The sequence below is a fragment of the Theropithecus gelada genome, chromosome 2 (assembly GCF_003255815.1).
Source record: "Theropithecus gelada isolate Dixy chromosome 2, Tgel_1.0, whole genome shotgun sequence".
NCBI lineage: Eukaryota > Metazoa > Chordata > Mammalia > Primates > Cercopithecidae > Theropithecus > Theropithecus gelada.
Genome location: NC_037669.1, coordinates 92328898 through 92345768, shown reverse-complemented (window position 1 = coordinate 92345768; position 16871 = coordinate 92328898). Strand labels below are relative to the sequence as shown.

Here is a 16871-nt window from a genome sequence, read left to right as displayed (position 1 = left end):
AAAAAAAAAAAAAAAAAAAAAAAAAAAAAAAAAAAAAGAAAAAGAACGGGCTTGTTTTAGGCTGGGCGCGGTGGCTCACGCCTGTAATCCCAACACTTTGGGAGGCCAAGGCAGGGGGATCATGAGATCAGGAGTTCAAGACCAGCCTGGCCAATGTGGCGAAACCCCATCTCTACTAAAAAAAAGATACAAAAATTTAGCCGGGCGTGGTGGCAGGCACATGTAATCCCAGCTACTAGGGAGCCTGAGGCAGGAGAATCGCTTGAACCCGGGAGGTGGAGGTTGCAGTCAAACGAGATCCCACCACTGCACTCCAGCCCGGGCGACAAAGTGAGACTCCGTATCACACACACACAAAAAATGGTCTTGTTTGTATTATGCAAAGAGTGAGTAAGGTGTGGGTGACTTATTCCTTAGCAAACTTCTGTTTCTAATTGCCAGTCTTAAAATAACTTAGATTTAATATCTTTCTATAGTGCCTTAGCACTGTGAGTTTCCTTTCAGGTGGCTTCTGAGTAGGAAGACAGGTTCAACCTCACTAAGAAAAAGCAAAGAACCAGAGGCTTTTACAGAGGGGAAGGGACAGAGTAGTTTATAGTTTGATTACACTATTGCTTTTGCAAGGCATACAAAGATATTAACTGGAAGAATAATTAATGGCTTTGTTGCACCCCAAAGGAGGTGAATGCCACCTGGATAACAAATGATGGCGAAAGCCTAGTATAGAATAATTAGTAAAACTCAAGAAAGGCTGGGCATAGTGGCCCACGCCTGTAATACCAGCACTTTAGAAGGGTTAGGTGGGAGGATCACTTGAGGCCAAGAGTTCAAGACCAGCCTGGGCAACATAGCAGGACCCACATCTATACAAAAAAAATTTAAAAAAAAAATTTTTTTTAGCCAGGTGTGGTGGTGCATGCCCGTAGTACTAGCTACTTGGGAGGCTGAGGAAGGAGGATCACTTAAACCCAAGAGTTTGAGGCTGCAGTGAGTGAACTATGATCACGCCAATGCACTCCAGCCTGAGTGACAGAGACCTTGTCTCAAAAAAAAAAAAAAAAACAAAAACGAAAACAAAAAACACCCCACAAAACATCCTGAGAATGGCCAGTTCAGTACTCCAGTCCAAATAAGAATCAGACATAATCTCACTCAGGGATGCAGATTTATCCACAGGAAACAGCCACAGCAAGAAACTCCAATCTCCCAGCTGCTGTAAAATTATATCAAGTTGGTGGATGAGGTAAACACATGAAGTTTGAAAAGGGTGAGCCTGCCTAGGTAAAAAGAAACACACTTAAGAACCAGAAGGACTAAATTCTAGATTCAGCTGCCACTGGGATCCCTTGTCTCTAGATTCTTCCTCCCCAGGAGCTGGGATTACAGGTGTCCACCATCACCACGCCCAGCTAATTTTTGTATTTTTAGTATACATAGGGTTTCACTATGTTGGCCAAGCTGATCTCGAACTCCTGACCTCAGGTGATCCTCCCACCTCAGCCTCCCAAAGTGCTGGGATTACAAGTGTGAACCATTGCCCCTGGCCTCTTGCCTGTAGGTCCTATTCCTACTCACTCACCTCTGTAACGTCTCTTTGAACCCCTCCTGAGTTCTTCATATTATCACAATACTCCAAACCTTTTAAAATTTAGAAACCACACTGCAATCTTTTATTTATATGCTTTTCCCAGGAGCTTCTAGATGGTAGGAATGTGAACTGTGCATTTGTGCCATGTGGGTGCACTGCACAGTGCTTGACTCACAGTAAATAAGCTTTCAAAAAAGATCTGCTCAGTGAAAGGATGGGTAGATTCCTTTTATACTGCATCTGTATCATTTGACCTGATCCGTCCCATCATTAAAGCTGTCTTCAACCCAACCTAAGAGGCAGTGATCTGGAATGTCCTTTGAGCTACAGATTGTGAAGTTCTATTCCATTCTGAGTTTGAAGAAAGTGCATGGATTCCTGTGTGTCTGGGGAGAAAGTGGTTTCTAGGACTCTTGGCAAAGCCTGCAGGTCTCTAATCCCAGTACATGTACTGGCAGATATTTCTGTTTTAGCCTTGTGCTTGGAGTTAGTATTTAACCTGTTCAGGGCCTTGGTTTTTATACATGAGAGACAACTAGTTTCTCTGTATTCTTTCTAATCAGTTACCAAGGCAACACTACTTTTCAGATTGACCAACTGTTCCCAGTTATTGCCTCCAGGAAACAATTATCATTACAATGAAAGTCAACAATTCTATTTTTTTTTTTTTGAGACGGAGTCTCGCTCTGTTGCCCAGGCTGGAGTGCAGTGGCCGGATCTCAGCTCACTGCAAGCTCCGCCTCCCGGGTTCACGCCATTCTCCTGCCTCAGCCTCCCGAGTAGCTGGGACTACAGGCGCCTGCCACCTCGCCTGGCTAGTTTTTTGTATTTTTAGTAGAGACGGGGTTTCACCGTGTTAGCCAGGATGGTCTCGATCTCCTGACCTCGTGATCTGCCCATCTCGGCCTCCCAAAGTGCTGGGATTACAGGCTTGAGCCACCGCGCCCGGCCAACAATTCTACTATTAACAATGATTGATGACACCACTCCTTGTTAATCAATGGTAAGGTCATCAAGTTATAATCTAGTTTCTTGCCTGGAAGTAAATGTTCCAAGTGTTTAGACATACATATATATATGTAAAACTATTTCAGAAACCATATTCTACATTTTAGAAACATTTCTTACACGTTTTAACTCAAGAAAATAAATCATGATTCTCTCTGATTACCTTTCAAAAGATGAGAAGCAAATAGACAATGAAAAAGCTGAGGCGAATAATCTGAGATATGTGAATCAAAGACATGAAAATGCTTATGGATAAGAAATCCTCTAAAGGCCGGGCACGGTGGCTAAGGCCTGTAATCCCAGCACTTTGGGACACTGAGGCAGGAGCATTGCCTGAGGTCTGGAGTTTGAGACCAGCCTGGCCAACATGGTGAAACCCCGTCTCTACTAAAAGTACAAAAATTAGTCTGTGTGTGGTGGCTTACTCCTGTAATCTCAGCATTTTGGGAGGCTGAGGTAGGCAGATCACCTGAGGTCAGGAGTTTGAGACCAGCCTGGCCAACACGGTGAAACCCAGTCTCTACTAAAAATTCAAAACCTAGCTGAGCACGATGGTGTGCACCTGTAGTCCCAGATACTTGGGAGGCTGAGGCAGGAGAATCGCTTGAACCTGGGAGGTGGAGATTGCAGTGAGCCGAGACCACGCCACTGCACTCCAGCCTGGGAGACAGGGAGACTGTCTCAAAACAACAACAACAACAACAACAACAACTCTAAAAACTACAACTTGAAAGTATCAAGTCTTTGTTCGTTTAAGCCTAGTATTGACCCTCCCATGGCCCTCCCCAAAAGAAAAGAGAATCATCCAACTAAAACTAGGTAGAAAGATAACCCATTTCTTCAAGCAAAAATCTAAGATCTTCCGCTTACAAAGGTACACAATACCCCTAGGAATCTTTAGGAGTTTACTTTCTTCTCCCCAATTTCATCTCAAAACATTTCACAGATCTCCGTTTCCCAAACCTGACTTTATTCCATGCACCTGCACTTCACTATGTATGCCTTACACAGCTGTCCCCTAGAATGCTTTACCTTAATTTGCTCAGCAAACTCTTAACCATACTTTCAGTCTCCTGTGTGAAGATTTCTCTAGGTTTTGTAGGAAAACTTAGTCCCTTTTTCCTCTGTATTTCCATAGGATCTAGCTCACACTTCTATCCTTTTTCAGAGAAGTAAACTTCTCTCACTAGAGGAAAATTGTCTGTTTTCTACCCTGGAATCTCTGAAGAGTAGAGAATGTGTTTTATTAGTCTATTTTTAGAGTAGGAGTAATATCACTTGGTATCTACTGAATGAATAAACTAAATACTAAAAACTACAAATCATGTTGTGTGTCCGCTATTTGCAGAGCAATAGGCAATGTTTATGTATTTTGGGAGGCCAAGGTGGACGGATCACTTGAGCTCCGGAGTTCAAGACCAGGTTGCGCAACATGGCCAAACCCAGCCTCTACAAAAAATACAAAAATTAGCCAGGCATGGTGGCATGAACCTGTAGTTCCAGCTACTTGAGACTGAGGTGGGAGTATCACCTGAGTCCAGGAGGCAGCGGCTGTAGTCAGCCGAGACTATACCACTGCACCCCAGCCTGGGCGACTGAGCAAGACCTTATCTTAAAAAAAAAAAAAAAAAAAAAAAAAAGAATGGAAGCCCCCTTACTGTCCCCTCCATATCCTAAAGAAGTAACTATATCAGTAATACTGTAAATCAAAACTAAGTTTTTATTTTAACAGTGTGTTCAGAATCCCCCAATGCTATTTGTCAACCAGAGGGTACAAGTGAAGGGTGAGGGAATATGAGGGGAAGAAGCTTCTTTTAAAGCAGGATATTCAAGCCAGGCATGGTGCCTCATACCTATAATCTTAGCACTTTGGGAGGCCAAGGAAGGAGGACAGATTGAGGCCATGAGTTTGAGACCAGCCTGGGCAATACAGTGAGACCCCATCTCTACAAAATATATTCACCAAGTATGGTGGTGCACACCTGTAGTCCCAACTACTTGGGAGGCTGAGGCAGGAGGACTGTTTGAGCCTGGGAGGTTGAGGCTGTAGTAAGCCATCATCATGCCACTGCACTGACAGAGGGATACCTTGTCTCAAAAAAAAAAAAAAAAAAAAAAAAAAAAATTAACAAAACAAAATAAAGTAGGATAATCAATTGTTGCTTGATTCATTTCAAAGAATATTTAAATGTTCTAGCTCAAACAAGGTAATGACCACACAGTATTGTTTGGAGGTTAAAAGAGTTTAGGATGGCAATGAGCATATAGTAAGATTCAATCAATGGTAGCTGTTTTTAGCTGTGTGACTAGTCCCAATAAATTTCATTAGCATGGTAGTAAGAAAAAAAGCCAGTGGGGTCGGGTGCAGTGGCTCATGCCTGTAGTCCCAGCACTTTGGGAGGCCAAAGTGGGTGGATCACGAGGTCAGGAGTTCGAGACCAGCCTGGCTAACATGGTGAAACCCTGTCTCTACTAAAAATACAAGAATTAGCCGGGCGTGGGGACGCATGCCTGTAATCCCAACTACTCAGGAGGCTGAGGCAGGAGAACTGCTTGAACCCAGGAACCAGAGGTTGCAGTGAGCCTAGATCGTGCCACTGCATCCCTGCCTGGGCGACAGGGAGACTTTGTCTCAAAAAAAAAAAAAAAAAAAAAAAAAAGCCAGTTGAATCAGAGGGCAAGTGGGGTGAAAGTAATGAGGAAAGGAACTTCACAAATGGCACTACAATTAAGAAAAGACATTACCAAATGGGTACTTCTCCAGTTGTAAAATAGTAGCAAGTTCTAAGATAACAAATGGTTTTTTCATCTGCTGAGCATATTTTATTTATGTACAAGGGCCTTGAAACTGTTAGAATTCTGGGTTTATAAATTACTTCAAGTTTCACACCAAGAGAGTTTCTCACCATAAACTGACATTCCCAGCTGCTGGTAGACAGTTGATGAGCTCAAGCAAACTGAAGAAAGAAATGAAAGCCAGATTATAAGAAGACCAGGCTTCACTATGGCAAAGGGAGGGCCTATTTACAGGGATCCCAAACTGTCCCATTCACAGTAGCAGCATAGCAAGTACACTGTCACTCACAGTTCCACTTGGTTTCCAGGGGAACAACTAACATGGAGCGGGTACTGGAATCTAATATGGATCATCCTTTCAAGCTTGTGCTTCCCTTCACAAAAAACACAATCCCATAAGAAGTTCTTTTCTGGCTGGGTGCAGTGGCTCATGCTTGTAATCCCAGCACTTTGGGAGGCTGAGACGGGCGGACCACGAGGTCAAGCAATCAAGACCATCCTGGCTAACACGGTGAAACCCGGTCTCTACTAAAAATACAAAAAATTAGCCTGGCACGGTGGTGGGCGCCTGTAGTCCCAGCTACTCAGGAGGCTGAGGCAGGAGAATGGCGTGAACCTGGGAGGCGGAGCTTGCAGTGAGTCGAGATCGTGCCACTGCACACGAGCCTGGGCAACATAGCGAGACTCTGTCTCAAAAAGAAAAAAAAAGAAAAAGAAGTCCTTTTCTGAAAAGTTGAGCTTAGACTTCCCGACGTATGCATTAATCTTCCCTGCCTGGAAGAACATGCATAGTATGCAAAGAAACCTGATAAAGTTTCCCTAAATTTGAGAGCAGCATGAAAAAATAACAGTAGAGCAAACAGTAAGCTGGAAGAGACTGGCAATATATTCACTTTTCCTACTTCCAAACAGGGTAAGATCAGCAAATAGATAATTCATTTATAATTCAAAAAATGTCATTAGGCATCATGTATATATAAAGCTCTAGGCTGGGTGTTAAAAAGTACACGTAAATAAACACAGACTCTCTCTGGAAAATAAAATGCTAGACAGAGTCAAAACCTAGATTCTAATCCTAAATTAACCTCTGATTCACAGTTTATGTTCTCATGATGTATCTTCATTTCTCCAAGTAGAAAAATGTTTAATTAGTGCCTAGATACTAAAAAAAAGTCTATTTTATATTTAGTAATTGTCAACCTTCTTCTTTTTAAGTACCTGAAACTTCTGGAAGCTTCTGAAGCAAGACTAAGAAAAGCATGGGTCTTAGAAACATAAAGACTTGGATTAAAATTCTAACCCTGCACTTCACCAGCTGTGTGACCTTGACAGCCTCTATTTTCTTACCTGAAAAATAGAGATAATCTTTTTTTGTTTGTTTGTTTTTGAGATGGAGTCTCGCCGTGTTGCCCAGGCTTGAGTGCAGTGGCGCAATCTCGGCTCACTGCAAGCTCCGCCTCCCGGGTTCACGCCATTCTCCTGCCTCAGCCTCCCGAGTAGCTGGGACTACAGGTGCCCACCACCACACTCAGCTAAATTTTTTGTATTTTTAGTACAGACAGGGTTTCACCATGTTAGCCAGGATGGGCTCGATCCCTGACCTTGTGATCCACCCACCTCGGCTTCCCAAAGTGTTAGGATTACAGGTGTGAGCCACCGCACCCAGCCAATAATCTTTAATAGTATTATTTTATGTTTGTGTGTATGATCTATTTACCTATTTCTAGATAACCAGGCAAATAAAATCAACTCAATAGGTGGTAGGTGCTATTATTATTGTTATTTATTTATTTATTTATTTGAGATGGATGTTATTTATTTGTCTCCTAGGCTGGAGTGCAGTGGTACAATCTTGGCTCACTGCAACCTCTGCCTCCTAGGTTCAAGCAATTCTCCTGAGCCTCCTAAGTAGCTGGGATTACAGGCGTGCACCACCATACCCAGTTAATGTTTGTATTTTTAGTAGAGATGGGGTTTCACCATGTTGGCCAGGCTGGTCTTGAACTCCTGGTCTCAAGTGATCCGCCTACCTCAGCCTCCCAAAGTGCTGGGACTACAGGTGTGAGCCACTGTGCCGGGCCAACACCACTTGTAATATCTTTACTGCCCAAACAATGGAAACCATGGGTGACACCATTTGACCACAAGATGAATGAGAACAAGATATGTGAGAATTGGTAGCAATTTGGGGGCAGGGCAGTTAAAACATGAATAATTCAAAGTGAGGAACAAAGATAAGCACCAGTGATGGACTAACAAAACACATGAAAGACACATTATGCTGTTCGATAGAAAAACTCGATATGCAAGACATAAACTCTCCCTGGGATAAGCTAGAAACAGTGACTTCAAGAAAAATACTGAGGCCGGGCGCGGTGGCTCAAGCCTGTAATCCCAGCACTTTGGGAGGCCAAGACGGGCGGATCACGAGGTCAGGCGATCGAGACCATCCTGGCTGACACGGTGAAACCCCGTCTCTACTAAAAAATACAAAAAAAAATTAGCCGGGTGAGGTGGCGGGCGCCTGTAGTCCCAGCTACTCGGGAGGCTGAGGCAGGAGAATGGCGGGAACCCGGGAGGCGGAGCTTGCAGTGAGCCGAGATCCGGCCACTGCACTCCAGCCTGGGCGGCAGAGCGAGACTCCGTCTCAAAAAAAAAAAAAAAAAAAGAAAAATATTGAGTGGATTAAATTTTCTTCTACAAAACTATACAATAAATAAGAATAGGACAACTCTGAAAAAGAGTAATAGGGCAAGGGGTTGGGCTAGCCCTATCAGATATTAAAATATATTAGGAAACCTGGTGGAAAGATCAATGGATCAGGAAAGAAAGTCCAGAAATATACCAAATACATGCAGAAATTTAGGGCATGACAAAGGTGGCATTTCAGTGGGAGATCGATTATAAACATGATGGTGGGATGATCAAGTAACCCTGCCTCACAACCTTATAAACAAAACATACCAAAACAAAAAACAAACAAAAAAACAAAACAAACAAAAAAATCCCCAAAACCCACAAACAAATAAGCAAATTCTAGATTGGCCAACAATTTAAAATGTAAAAACATTAATAGAAGAGAAGAGAAAATATTTTCATAATTTCAGAGCATGGATTGGCTTTTATAAACTTGATAATACATGAAGAAGTCATTAAAAAAAAAAAGAATTAAACACAGCCGGGCACGGTAGTTCATGCCTGTAATCCCAACACTTTGGGAGGCTGAGGCAAGTGGATTGCCTAAGGTCGGGAGTTCAAGGCCAGCCTGGCCAACATAGTGAAACCCAGCTCTACTAAAAATACAAAAAATTAGCTGTGTGTGGTGGCAGGCACACTCAGCTACTAGGGAGGCTACTAGGGAGGCTGAGGTAGGAGAATCGCTTGAACCTGAGAGGTGGAGGTTGTAGTGAGCCAAGATCGTGCCATTGCACTCCAGCCTGGCAACAAGAGTGAAACTCCGTCTCAAAAAAACAAACAAACAAAAAACACCACACACACAAAATCTATGCCGTGAAATAATTTTTCACCGATTAGATCAGTATACATAACAACAAAAAAAAATCACAATAGTAGAGAATGGCAGGGAGAAGGTACTTGTCTATGTTGAGGGTAGGAGTAGAGATGTACCTTTCTCTACAAGGGACATCTCTGTAGGCCTACAGAGAGCAATATGGAAACACCCATCAAAATTATGAATATATATTCTCCAAACCAGAGATTCTTACTCTGGAGCCCCTTTTTATTACACAGACACACACGCATGAGTATGACATCCTATAAATACAAAGATAGTTTATGTACCATATTTCTAATGAAAAAAAGTTGGGAAACACCTAAAATGTGCATCAGTAAAGAAGTACTGGCCAGGCGCGGTGGCTCAACACCTGTAATTCCAACACTTTGGGGAGTCTGAGGAGGGCGGATCACCTGAGGTTGGGAGTTCGAGATCAGCCTGACCAACATGGAGAAACCCCGTCTCTATTAAAAATACAAAATTAGCTGGGCATGGTGGTGCATGCCTGTAATCCCAGCTACTCGTGAGGCTGAGGCAGGAAAATCGCTTGAACCTGGGAGACAGAGGTTGCAGTGAACTGAGATCACGCCATTGCACTCCATCCTGGGCAATCAGAGCGAAACTCCATCTCAAAAAAAAAAAATTACTATAATAAATTAGTATATACCTATGTAATGAAATAGTATACAGCTATCAAAAAAGAATGAGTCATCTCTAGAGACATCTGCCAGGAAAAAAGATTAAAAAAAAAAAACGAGGCCTCTTTCTTTATATTGATTCTTTTTTTTTTTGAGATGGAGTTTCGCTCTTGTTGCCCAGGCTGGAGTGCAATGGCACGATTACGGCTCACTGCAACCTCCGCCTCCCGGATTCAAGTGATTCTCCTGCCTCATTCTCACAAGTAGCTGGGATTACAGGCATGCGCCACCATGCCCAGCTAATTTTGTATTTTTAGTAGAGATGGGGTTTCTCCATGTTGGTCAGGCTGGTCTCGAACTCCTGATCTCAGGTGATCCGCCTGCCTCGGCCTCCCAAAGTGCTGGGATTATAGGTGTGAGCCACTGTGCCTGGCTTCTTTATACTGAGTCTTAAAAGAGCTCTTTAAAAATTAAGTTTAAAAAGAGTAGCACACATCAGTATGTATGTATACGTCTCATTTATATGAAATCAGGAAATACATATGTTATTGCTTATTATACACAAATTGTCTGGAGGATATATAAGATATTGTGAACACTGGTAGCCTCTGGAGAAGGAAAGCTGGAAGGCGGTTAATGGAAGGAGGCCAGCTTATGTTTTACTGTATACTCCTTTGTATCAAGTAAATGTATTAACCTATTCAACAATTAGTTTTAAAAAATTTTTTAACTATTAAAAAAGTATACATTGTCCTTAGGGAAAAGATGTGGTAGAATTTACAGAAGAAACAATAAATTTTGTTCCAAACCCATTATCCTTCCCATATCCACTCTGTAAGGCCACTGCTAACACAGTCTCTAAGCCTGACCTGACCCAGGCAGGGCCCCAAAAGTTCTGCAGTACTGGTCTTGCTTCCTCAAGAACAACAAATCCTCTTTCTTCATTTCTTTGCAAATACTGAACAAAAAGAGACGGCTGGGATTTCACAGAAATTACATGTTAACTTTTGGATCACTGCTGAAACCAAAGAATGGGTCTAGAAACCAAAACGAAAGAAATGGATAGAACACTGGAAATCTCAATGAATGCTGGAAAGCCCTCTACACACTATTTCATTTTCTGCCTTGTAATATGATAGCTAATAGAAGATAAAAACAGAGAAGATGAGAATGTCTTATGCAAATAACAACCTTTAGCATTCTTTACTCACACAGCAGTACTCCTTAGTGGGTACATACTCATGCATAGAGCAAGCTTTACCCAAAAGAACAAGTCCATACCATGCAGAACACAATCCCATGATGAAACCTCTCCAAAAGCCTGACTGGCTACTAAAACCAATTGGTGTTTTTTTTTTTTTTAATTCTGGAGTTAGTAGCTACATCATGCAAGCTGGGAAACAGTGATTAAGAAATAGTGTCACTTGTAGGCTGTGAAAAATCTCAAAGACAAGGAAACATTTTTTGAAAGATAGATTCAGGGAAGCCACAATTAAATGTATACTTTTTTGGGGAATTGGGGGTGGGGGGAAACGGGGCTACCATTTCTAAATCTTAAAGTAATCATCTTCTTAATCTCATTCCAACTACTTGACTGAGTAGAGCCAAAAAAGAGTAAAATTAAGAGGAACACAACATGGGCAAGTTTTACGGACTACGTTTGATGGACATAGACTATGCCCAAAACTCAAACCCACATGCAACTGTGGGGCAATGGATATAAGCAACAAACTGGTCAAAAAATATATCTGTATCATTGAGAGATCATTTCCCATTACTAGAAACACAAATAAATCTGTGCCTACCAATGCTGGTTCGAGGCCACCATTTCCTCATAAGGAGGTGGACTGATTTCATTTAACCTAAAAGCAATTTGGATATTTAGTCCCACCAGCACAAGCTACATATACACTGAAAAAAAATCTCATGCACATAGCTAGACATTAAATACTTTCTTTCCTCCTGTGAATCCTTACACCAAGTAATGATTAAAATTTAGCTGTAAACTTGATACATAGGAGGCACAATTTTAAAAAAATTAAGAAATGGATGACGATAGGTCTTTTGTTAGACAATTCATTGAAAATTCAACTTTCCCTAAAATTCAATGTTCAGTGCTGGGTAAAAAAGGCATGCAACCAAGTTACCAGCCTCCTCAAGCAGGACACAAGGAACACATTGGCTGCAGAAAACACGCAGTAGCAGTTACAGGTTTCATGCCAACAAACCAATGATTAACAAGGATGATTAGAGTCGGGATGGAGCCAAGGCACAAGCTCTTTGCCTTTTTGATGCTGACTCAAAAGCCACAAGCACACACATTTCCCCATGGCAGATTCATACCAGTGGACTTCAGTTGCTTGTATCTCTCTTGTTCCTGGATTGTAGACTTTGGCAAAAGTGGAGTAAGTCCTCGGGACTTGGTGGGTCTCATGTAGCCTTTCATTGGTTCTGCCATTCTGCTTTTATCTTCCTTTTTCCCTTCTCCTGGTGTCTTTGATTCAGATTTTTCTGTCATTTTCTGAGGTGTCTCCAAAATCTTATCTTTGGGTTCTGGGAGTTGAACATCCTTGGAAGCAGTCATTATTACTAACTTATCCGCCACCTCTGAAGGAGGAGCTTCGACTTTGCTATGTAAGAAATCTGACTGGATTTCTGGTGTTGGCAAGGAAACACTTTCCAATTCTGTGATTTTACAAGCCAGACTAATTTCTTTCAATTTATCATTTTCACTTTTTGGAGACAAAAGAGTCAGATCTACCTTCTTATTCAAACTATCTGAACCTTTGGAATTTCTATCTTGAGCATTTTGGTCCTGACAAAAACTGAGTTTTTGTGCTTTGTCTCCCAGTAAGTCAGGAATCTGAACTGGAGCAGACCCTTCTTTAGTCTCTTTCTCTTCGTTCACTGGATGTGCTAGGAAATTACCTCTATCTGCATATGCTTCTAGGGCTCTGGCCTCTCCTGGTAGGCTCTGGTCTTCTACTGGCACTCCGGGAAGGAGGTGACCTTTTGCGAGCTCTGTGACTTTCTCTACTGAATGCTTAGACACACCATTGTCCACTGACTCAGATTCTCCTACCACATGCCCTTCAGCAATCCCTGCTTCATTTTTCATGGAATCAGCAAGCTCAGCTTTATTTTTAAGAGAGTGATCTCCATGACTGTTAACTGTTTCTATGGCTGCTGTAATAGGTAGAGCAACTCCTCCTGTGCTTGTAGAGGGCACAACAGCAGAGGGAGCATTGGGTCTTTCTTGATCTGGGACTCCATCTTTGGTGTAGTTATCTACCATTAATGATTTGGAAATCTGGGCTGGGGCTATCTCTTGCCCATTTTTTGCCAAGGTATCTGGAAAGGAATCACCTTCCTCTACTACTTGAGGAGTAGGAGTGGGCAGTTTTTCACAGTCTGCTGATTCCAGAACTTTTAGAGGAGATGATTTATTTATCAGCTCTGATGGTGTTCTGGGACAGGTAAATGTAATATTTCTATTTTCGTCCATATAGGCCATTCCTTCAATTCCCTGGTCCCCTGTGGTTTCCATGGGAACATGTATTTTTGTTGCATCTATCTTATTCTCCAGAATGTGCTTCTCAGGAGAACTATTTTTAACCTTTTTACTTTTTCCATCATTAATCCTTTTACTTGGTTTGTCAGCCACTGAAGTATATCTATTGGCTGCATCTGTCTTATTCTCCTCAGATACTACTGAAGGAACAAATCCTGCCCCCTGGATTTGCTCTTGGCAGCTCACATCTGTCACCTTGGCAGGTTGTTCAGTAACAGCAGAAGCCTTGACTGTGCTTATTTTGTTTTCCCCAAGAGTCCCAAGCTCAACAAAATTAACCTCAAAATTTCCACCCTTCCTGTCAACTACTTCCACTGTGGGTGTATCTGGTGTATGTGAGAACAAAGAATCATGCATTTTGGGGAAAGTAAATCCAATTTCCTTGCTTTTATGGGGAATACTACCAGCATCTCCATCCTTCCCTTCAAAAGGTGGGTTGAGGATTTCTTCCTTCCTCTCCATTCTAGCAGGCTGTGTGGAATAACTATTTTTAAACTTTTTGCTTTTGCCTTCATTGCCTCTCTTTTTAGGCTTTTCAGAGATCCAGGGAGCTGCCTCATGATCCTTCCATGGACACTTTCCTTCCTTGCTCTGGTTACTGACACCCATATCTTTGACTACATCTCCTGTTTCTGTCCTAACACCAGAAGTCTGAGTGATGCCTGATCCACTTTCCAAAGGAATTAATGCCTGCATGGTGCCTGCCAACTTAGGCTGAGTCATCTCTTTAGGCTCCCCCATCACCAGTGCCTCCGTGAGATCAGCCTTAGTGCCTGGTTGCTTTGAAGAATTCAGCCCCAGCTCCTCACTCTTATCCTGAGTAGTCATTCCTTCAGTTTTAGAGACTGGTTCACTCGGTATGAGAACAGCCCTTCCGTCCTTCTGACTGTCCAGAGGAAATGGCATCTCAGATTTTGCCTTTACCTTCCCAGAGTCTGTTCTCATTTTCCCAGAACTTCCCCTTCCCTTCCTGCTTTTGCCATCACCTGCCATTCTCTTAAATGGTTCATTCTCTACCCCAGGGACCTGTACCAACAGTTGGCCCTGCAGCTGCTCAGAAGTAAAGACGCTGATCTCTTGTCTTTGGTTGGGAAAAGCTTCCTTTTTTAGTTCTTTATCCTCTTCAGCTCCTTCAGGAAACTCCTTCAGTTTGACATTCTGCAGTTTAGTCATTTTACTTTCATTATTCCCTTCTTTTAGATTACATTCTAATGGATTACTTGCTATCAAAGTGGGTATCAAATTTGGTATTTCTTTTGCTGCTGTGGGTTTTGAAACTACACCCATAACCTCTTGGTCCAAGATAGGAGAGCAACCCTCTTTGAGTCTGATATCCAAAGGAGTTTCTACATTGTATGCAGAAACGTCTGCTAGGGGTCCTTTCAGATTGAGAGGGCCTACTGACTGGCTTTTATCTATAGGAGTCTTCAGGTGGGGTGCAGGCTGTGGTCTGTGTTCATGTTGCTTCAGCAATTTCTTGTCTTGGCCTTGTGGTACTGACTTGTTACCTTTGCTCTCTTCCTCTACTCTCAGCTTAGACTGATAACTTACTGCAGTTTTGGGGGTTTCTTCTGAAGGATATAAAGGAATTCTGAGACTCTCTGAGACAAAGTTCTCAGTTACTAATCTGGCTGCACTGGAGTTAACTACACATTCCCTTTTCAAGTTTTCTCCAGATACAAGTCCATATTCTGTACCCATAGTGGTAGGCTGGCTGGGGAGAACACCTGATTTTTGTGTGTCAGCTGCAAAGGGATGACCTTTAGGTTTATCTGCATTGTCATCATCCCAAGGTCCTCCAGCCCGGGGTTGAGAATATCTCTTTTGCTTTGGTTTCTTCTTCTTTTTCTTCATCATTATTGGTGTGCTTTCTATATCCCAGGCCTCCCTGCCAAGATCCCTCTGGGGTTCAAGTGAGTCAACATGAATACTTTTTCTTTGGTTCCCAGGCCCACCACAGGAGGATGAACCAGAGACCCAACCTGACTCAGACAAAGAGCAGTGGCCCAGCCTGTGATCAAGAGTCTTCCATGGAGGAGAGCCTCCCAGCAGCTCAGGAGGGACCCTGGCAGGCTTGGGCCGGGCTGACCTGCGGTCACTGGGTCTGCAAACTTGTTTGGCTTGTGTGGGAGGGGTACCGCAATACATGAAGTTGGCTAAAATTCCAAACAAAAAACTCTTTGTTATTGTTTCTTAAAAAAAAAAAAAAAAATCCAGACCATATAATGACTAATTTAAGGAGGCTATTTTCACTAATCCATATACTACTTACTATAACTTGCTCAGGAAAACAGTTTTTTTCTAAAACATTTCTCACTTTTAACTGGCACTAGCAAAAATATTTAACAGATCATCATCTCAGGTAAAGACTGTTTTCAAACATTTATAAAATATTTGACATTTCAGAAGTAGCAGGATTTAACTTTTAAAAATGAAATATTTTGAATATTTTAACCTCTAAAATAAGCACTTACTGCCTGTAAATCTCATCTGATTTATATTGGTCATTATTAGTGCTTGCCTCTTTTTGGTGAAATTTTTTAATTGCTTTGGTTAAATATACATGATTTTGGACAAAATTTATAATTCTAAGACTTGGTCACCAATATTAAACTAATACTTGTCCAAAAAAACCAGATAGATTCTGGGAACTAGATCAGAAGGCCAGACTTAAGTCACTTCACGCACACACACACAAAATATATTGAATCCACCTTTTGGTCAGAGAAAAATTCTCATCATTCCAGAACCAGAGCATCCTACTTTGAAAGACAAATATGTTAAATTTCAACATTCTGCTCCTAAATATACTTCCCAAAAGACAGAGAAATATATATAACGTTAAGTAGGATAATTAATTTTAACAATTAAGGTGAGTATCTTTGGAAGAGTTTCAGCAGGTGATCTGGTCTAACCTTCCTCCAAGTTCATATAATATGGATCTAAGATCCTGGCAAGAGTCTCATTAAGAGCAGGTCTATGCCAGCTCCTGTCAAGTCTGACCCAATAAACTGATTTCCAAGAATATTATAATATGTAAATAGTACATTTCATTCTTGTCCCTACCCCTCTAATATCTTCTAAATCCTAGTCTTTATTTAATATATCAGGTTAATTATTGCATTGCTCAAAAAATTGCTAGGCTATAGTACCCCACAGTATTTATAACATTTAATTCAGCAATTAATCAGCAGCTATTCAGTGCCATCTTTTATACTATTTTATTCAATTATTATGTAAATCTTGGGTTTCAGAGTCCATGCCTGAGAACTTATCTCTTTATTCAGGTTATAATGTAATAATTCAGGGGCAAGGAGTGGGACTTAAATATGTGACTTAACATGGTGTATTCTGTATACCATAAGCACTTGATAAATCTTTACTGATTTGTTGAGTCAGTAAAACAACATTAAAAAAAAAAAATCAAACATTTAAGCTCCAGTCTTGTGTTACGTAGTGTGCAAAGCAATAGAGATTCTAAGTGAAATAAGTCATGGCCCCTGCCCTCAGGATGTCCACATTCCAATCACAGTCACAGAAAAGTAAACAGAAAACCAAGCTGATAACCATATACATATGCTTCTGGGTTATCAAAAACAGTTAATCTTAAAATTCACTGAATAATCAAACTTTAAATTGGAAAGTATCTTAGACCAGCGCCTCTCAAAGTTTAATGAAAATCAGAATTATCTGGGGATCTAATTAAAATGCAGATGATAATTACAAAGGCCTAAGGTAGAGCCCAAGATTCTGCAT

General features: G+C 41.6%; 1 protein-coding gene across 3 annotated transcripts in view; it reads right to left on the bottom strand.

The window, feature by feature from the left end:
- MAP4 (microtubule associated protein 4) overlaps nucleotides 1-16871 on the bottom strand; it is a 236396-nt gene that overhangs the window by 47165 nt on the left and 172360 nt on the right. The window lies entirely within an intron of this gene.